Genomic DNA, 7,470 nt, shown 5'->3' with positions numbered 1-7,470 from the left:
TTTAAATATAATTCAAATGATAAAAAAGTGGTTTTTAAAACATTTAGAGAAATTTATGCAGAACATCCTCTCCCTACTGATCCTATACATATTGGGGCACATGAATTCAGAAAGTCAAATATTATCCTAATAATTACTAAACAAATTTGAAGTATTAGACAGTTTAAAATTGAATTGATCAATTGATTAAGATTGTCTAAAAAACTCTACGGAAATTTAAAACAAAGAATTTGAAAATTTGAAAACTTAAGTAAATACATAGTAATTTATTGCAATAATAAAATGAATTGAATCAGACTATTTTCATGTATAATTACCAAATTTAATTTATGAGCTCAATATTTTTTTTTACTTTCTACTTATTTGTTTAATAAAACTTTGAAATTCAACAAAAATCAACTATTTTTAAGTGCATATTTTTATATTTTAAGAGCATATTTTTCGTTTTTAAGTGCATATTTTATGCACATAAAACACTTTTTTTAGAGCATATTTTTGGTTGCCCTGTTCATAACCCTGAAATTTGCCTTGCTGCCCGATTCACTCACACTGGTTTTCCTTCCAATTCCAAATGCTTCAATTTCGGAAGACAGATTTTTGGTTTTTAGTTTTCTCAGTGAAAAGCACCAACTCAAATTTCCAACTAACTATTTAGAATTACAAAGTCTATCTATGTAGAAAATTTCTTTGTGATATGTAAAATAACAAAGAATTTTCGCAAGGTCAAAATTCATTCTTTAGGACAAGATTGCTTAGAATTCTTCCTAGAATCATTTCCACCCCTAAGATTTTTTATCTAAATCCCTCATAGACAAAAATTTGGGATTTGGCACTGCAGGTGAATGGTTTACACTTCTCTTTCTTGGTGAAGGTTTCGGTAAACATTTATTTCGACTTGGGTCATAAAATATTAAAATCGTTTACTGCAAGTGGTCTGGAATATAATTGTGGATGACTTTTTTTAGGCAACCAAATCAATCTCGCCACGAAAACTGTTCATCATTATAGCTGTAAATTTGAAATAATTTGGTTCTTCTGAAACATTTATAACATCAGAATTGTGTATGATATCCAAAAGTCGTTTTCATCTCTCATCTGTTATGTAGAATTTGAAAACAACGTTAGGCATTCATAAAGTTTTGTAAGAGAAGGCTGTAGAATAAGTTTTTGTGTGCCTCTATACGTTAAAATTGTTGCTACAATGAATATAGCGACAGTTTTTCTTCCTATTGCTGCGGCATTATTCGTCATAGCAGCGACCATACTTTAGCCACTGCCTTAACGTGTGTTTTTTTGTTTTTTTTTTTTTTATTATTTTTGAAAAAGCAGGCAGGAGAAGAAATGGAAAATGGTGATGATGATGATGATGAAGAAAAAAAGTAGGAAGCTTTGCAAATCATGAGCATTTGACTAAGTTGTAGTTGATAAAAATTAAAGGAATTGAACAGTGGCGTACATTGTTTGCTAGTGGTATTAGAAAGAAAGTTAATAGAAAGATTTGTAAAAAGTTATTAGTTAAAGTCTCTCAATGAAAATAAATTTTTTTTGGATTATTGTGATTCTATATTATCATCTTACAATGAACTACTGTTTTAAAAATAATCCCCTATAAGTTCTTTCTTAATTTTGGTAGTTTATAACCCTCTTGTAAGTATTCTGGATAGCGCAGAATTATTGAGGATCAATTCCCAAGTGATCATAGAAAATATAAAGAAGGCGATCTGTCATTTTTGAGATGTCAATACGCTCTCACACTTCTTAATTTTGGTCATCTCTAACCCTCTTTTAAGCATTCATCGCAGACTTTTGAGGATCAATTCTTAAGTGATCACGTAAAACATTTAGAAGGTGTTCTACCATTTTTAAAATGTCAATAAGCTCTTGCACTTAATCTGAACCGTTATTCCTAAAATATAATTTCAGATCTAGAAACTAACCCTCTCACATTACGCCACTGTCTTTTATTTATGCGCAAGTAGTTCAAGTACTTTTTTTTTTTGGAATATTTTTTGTGTGTGCTTTTCTCCTTATTTCATTATATGATGTTCTTGTAACGAGTTGCGTTTATATTCCTCTTAAGAAAGATACAAAAAATACCTAAATGTGAACATTTAAACTTGTAGTACGAAAGATGGTAGAAGAAGTAGTATAGCCTTAGGAAGAGCAAGTTTTTAAAGATCGAATTCTTTGGTAATCGATGAGTTTACGAAAAACTACAACAATATTGAAAGAAAGAAACAAATTTTTTTTCACTCCCTGCATAACAACATGAAACAATTCTAATAATAATTTCTATTTTATTGTTTAATTAAAGAACAATAAAAATATACACCATTATCATGATATTCATAGGTCAATAGAATGATAACAATTCATATTCATGCAGGCACAAACAATCACACATACTCTTACTCATAGAAATCACAGAAATATTTTTAAGTATGAAATAGTTTTAGACTAGAACATCTCATAACTATACAACGTACTGGATGGCTGGCTGGATGGTTGGATGGATTGTGGCACATAAGAGTAAATACGAGTATGTAGATGATTTGTAAAATAAATGTTTGTTTTGAAAATATTTATTTTTCTCGCCTTTAAAAGCATACGAAGAAGATGAAAAATTAAAAACAACAACAGGTAAACAAATATTCAACAAAAAAAAAAAAACACACACTTAGTGGATTTTTCAAATCAAAGTTATACGTAGAGTAATTTGTAAGGGATTGAAAAGTTTAGAGAAGAAAATAGATTAACTTAACAGAGATTTTATTTTTTCAATAAGGACTGAGAACGAAAAAATCTTAACATACATTAATATTAATAAAAAAGAAACCACTAAACCTACAGTTTTGATCTATTTTTATTTGATTGAAATTATTATTACAATTTACAAAAAATATTATTTTTATAGTTCTAATCAATAGCAATAGTGATGAATTTATTAACCTTTTCCGGAAAACCTTCCATTAAGGTTTTTATTGAGCTTTGTTCGAACAGGTAGTCTCCGTTTAAAATCTACCACACTTTTGGACACCTTTTCTGTGCTCTTCAATTCTCTTTTAACGAGAGCCCAATATCTCTCCACTGGACTTAGCTCCAGACAGTTTGGAGGATTTTCCTCTCTTTGTACAAATAACACATTATTGTTCTCAATACCTTGTTTACCATAGTTCAGAAGTCTTATGAATGGAAGCATCCTCTTTTGTATATATTTGGTATTGGCTTCTTTTGTAACTGGCTTCTTTTGCAGCAACTGCATATTGCTTGCCATACCAAGAACTTTTTGGGAACATTTTTTTTTATTATGAAGCTGCTTTACAGAACATACGTTTCGTTGTCCATTGTGCAGCCGGTATATTCTTTTGTTTATAAAATTTGACTTCAAGTTCCGTGGCCTCTAAATTTTTAGCAGTGTGAGTTTTGAGCCTTGTATGTTTTTAACCTGCATTGGCTTTAACTTTTCGTACCAAATAGTCTGAATACTGAGCTAACCGGACTGCTTTTCTACGGGATGTGTTGAGAGCTCTTTTGAAATGCTTTCTATTTACTGGCTTTAGGAATATTATGTGGACCATTTATTCTACCTGAAGCAGATTTTTTATCAACGGACAAGTTCTCGCGATACTGTTTAATAATATTGGACGGCAGACCTTTGATTGTTCGACCAACTTTTTGTATAATACTTGGGTTAATAACTATATAACTGATAATCAGATTTTATAATTTTTAATTTCTTATCTTCCATTTTCCAAAGATCTCCCTTGAATATGAGCTACTGCACGATTAAAAACATACGGGTCAATAAGTCTGTTACTTTTTAAATTTCCCACTTTTTAAGTGACAGAAATCTGTCAGTTGACACCTATCAAAATTTGAACAATCTGCGTCATTTAGTTTGTGTTTGACAGCTACTGATATCAGACTACCGCAAGATTTGAGGCGAAAATGGAAACATTTAATTTCATTTTCTCATTAAGCATTATTTTTAGCGGAAAAAAACTGAATAAAATCACACAAACCAAGACTAAGTTTGATAAATACTATGGGAACTCTGCACTATTAGTTTCAGTGGTAAAAAAGTCTGAAAGTTAAATCTTTGCGCGAGAGATTGTGGAAGACACAGGCATCTCACTTGGCTCAGTGGGTTTGAATGAAAGTTTTCCGCAAGATGGCTGCAGCGTTTGCTCACATTCGAATGCAGTTCCCTTGGCAAAAATCCATGAATTAGTCAATGAAATACGCCATCTACCGACCTATTCTCCGGATTTAGTACCGAGTGACTATTTCTTGTTTCCAAACTAGAAGAACAGGTCTTTGCGCGAGAGATTGTGGAAGACACAGGCATCTCACTTGGCTCAGTGGGTTTGAATGAAAGCTTTCCGCAAGATGGCTGCAGCGTTTGCTCACATTCGAATGTAGTTCCCTTGGCAAAAATCCATGAATTAGTCAATGATATACGCCATCTACCGACCTATTCTCCGGAATTAGTACCGAGTGACTATTTCTTGTTTCCAAACTAGAAATACAGGTTTGGCGGAAGGAGATTTGACTCCAACTTGGACAAAGTGTATAGAGCTCAAGTGAGACTACATATGTTGAAAAATAAAATGTTTTTTTTTATCCAAAAACCTGTGCTTCATTAAAAAAATCACGGAATTATTGACCATCCCTAGTATATACAAATTCGAATGGGACCTAAACTAAGGACTCAAAATTTATGTCCTTAGTTTAGGTAGTTTGTTATATATAATATGTTTTCAAATGAATAAAGTACAAATTTCATGCCTAATTTTTACTGAATTCTAAATTACACCTCCTATTTTGTAGGACATATATGGAAAAACTTTTGAAAATTTCTTTACATTTAAACCATGAAACATTGTACCATACTCTGAACGTAAGTTCTTTTTTAGAAACAAAAAAAAAACAACCAATGCAATAGTAATAACAACAACAGCAACAAAAACAATAATAATAATGCAACAACAATAATAATAACAACAACAGCAACATACTAAGACTGTGACTAACGACAACGTCATTGTGTTATCAACAATGCTATGTCAACCTTACTTACCCACAAGGAATTCCTTGGTAAACTACAAAAAAAATAAAGAGAAAAAACTTCAAACTACAACAAAAAAAAACTGAGAAAAGAAAACAACAACAATACAAACAAACAGAGAAAAAAAACTCAAAAGTAGAGATGACGATGCATTTGTGGATTAAGAGTGTGATAAACGTTTCTTATTGTTGTTAGTTTTGTTGTTATTTTATTTTTCCTTCTTCACAGCCTCACATGTATGGATGTATGTGTGTTTGATTTTATAGCAGAGCTGGAAATTTAATACAAGCAGTGTAAATGTATCCAAAATCTTCCTTTTATATACCTCAAAACATATTTTCTATCCTCAATTTATTATCTGGTACATAATGATATATATCTGTAGTCTTTTGACAAAACAACTTAAGTGGTATTTTACAATTTTTCAAGAGAGGACAAAGGACAAATAATATAAATAATTATCGATCAAAAGTGGTTACGCTCTCTTGAAAAATTTGAAAAGTCCACTTAAATTGTTTTGTAAAAAGTCCACAGATATAAATCTATATATATACAAATTAATGGATGTCTGTTTATTTATTTATTGTTCTGTTACTTATAGGAGCCCAAACCACTAAACCGACCTTCTTCAAATTTTTCTGTATGTTTCTGAAAGGAACAATAGGCTACTTATACTTACTACTTACTTATATAATCGTAAACGTATCTAAACTTGGAATTAATCAATTTCATATCACGACATGAAGTTTAACCAAAAATGGGAAGGATCGGAAATAATATCAAAATATTCCAAGATCAAACAATGAAGTAAAGAAACACGAAGGGGATTCTCTTATTTCCCTATATAATCGTTTAAAATTTTGGACCTTGGGAGAATCGAAATTCGGAAAATTGAAAAATAAGGGCCACCTGAATATACATAGACAATATAGATATCAAATAAAAGATATTCCAAAGATCTAGAAATTTGGACATAAATTCAAAACAATTGCACTTTTACTTTAATCAAGGTTAGTTTATTATAAAAAGTAAGAAAAAATTAATCAAAACATGAAAAAACCACCCCATTCCAAGGTTTTTTATGGAGTGAAGTGGTTAGTTTACTAACCACCGTTGCGGTTGGCATTAAAAATAACTATGATAAAAATTTTTGTTTCGTATAAATTTTTTTGAAAGCGTCTCTGATAAACTCACTAACGACTGCACCTCTGCCACTATTTATAACACTGCCATCTGCACTCTAGATTGCTCTTTAAATGTCAAAGGTCGAATATTCTAGATCTTACTAATACATACGCCATCTGTGGTGTACTTTCTACAATGTTCTTTAACTGAATATTCGAATTCAAACAGCGTTGCCAACTTACGATCAATGGTCAACTGAAAGCTTTTATTTAATAATGCCCACAGATATGTTACAGTTTGCTATTACAGCACTGTTATTTGAAAGCATTATGCTACTTTTAAATCAGCCCTTAAAATCGTTATATTTGAATTCAAGTACAATTTCGTAACAATATATTTATCTAATCAGAGCACCCTGACGGTGCAAAAAATCATAAACGATGACTTCAAAAAATATAATTGTTTAGCAAAATGGCAATAGATGACTATAAACTATGTTTTAAAGACTATAGAAAATATGGTTTGTAAGGTAGAATTTTTTGCGAACATGAATTATTTTCAGCTTTAAAAGAAGTTTATTCATTTAAATCTTTAAATTGAAATTTTCCATCTCTGTTTTATACTGTTTATTTGTCGTTGGCTCAAACAAATTAAAATAAAAAACAAGTAAGAAAGTATAGTCGATCAAGCCCGACCAGATAATACCCTACATTGACTATATAATCAATATTCTATTAAAATTAAAAAAAAATTGTTTGTGCATTATATTTTAGCTATGACCAATTATGGATCGATTGTCCTGAAATTAAGTCGCATGATTTCTTTCTACATGAAACTTATTTTATTAGTTTATTTGGATTCCAACATTTTTATGAGATCTATGCTCGTTAAAGTGATTTTCAGAATTGAGCCTTATATGGGAGCTATGAGCAATTAGGAACCGATCTACATGAAATTAAGTCATGTTATTTATTCCTACATGAATCTTATTTTTGTTAAATTTTATGTTTGAAATGATGCCAACACAATGGTTTATCATTGTTGGAAAATTACTTGGAATCTTCCGAAAGATTCCATTTTGGTGCATAGGCTTTTCAGCTGACGTTCAATATTATCGAGCCTACTCCTACGGTTTTCATATGACGAGGAAATAATGGAGTTCTTTATCTGAGCAATCGCAAATCTTATCTGCCATGGTGCCCAGTTTTTCTAAGCGGTCCTCACTGACAGATAAAACTGCTTTTATTTGGGATGGTAACCTCTGCATCCAAAGTTGT

Source organism: Calliphora vicina, chromosome 2 (genome assembly GCF_958450345.1).
Source record: "Calliphora vicina chromosome 2, idCalVici1.1, whole genome shotgun sequence".
Classification (NCBI taxonomy): domain Eukaryota; kingdom Metazoa; phylum Arthropoda; class Insecta; order Diptera; family Calliphoridae; genus Calliphora; species Calliphora vicina.
The sequence above is the reverse complement of the archived record's forward strand: the minus strand, read 5'-3'. Positions refer to the sequence as shown.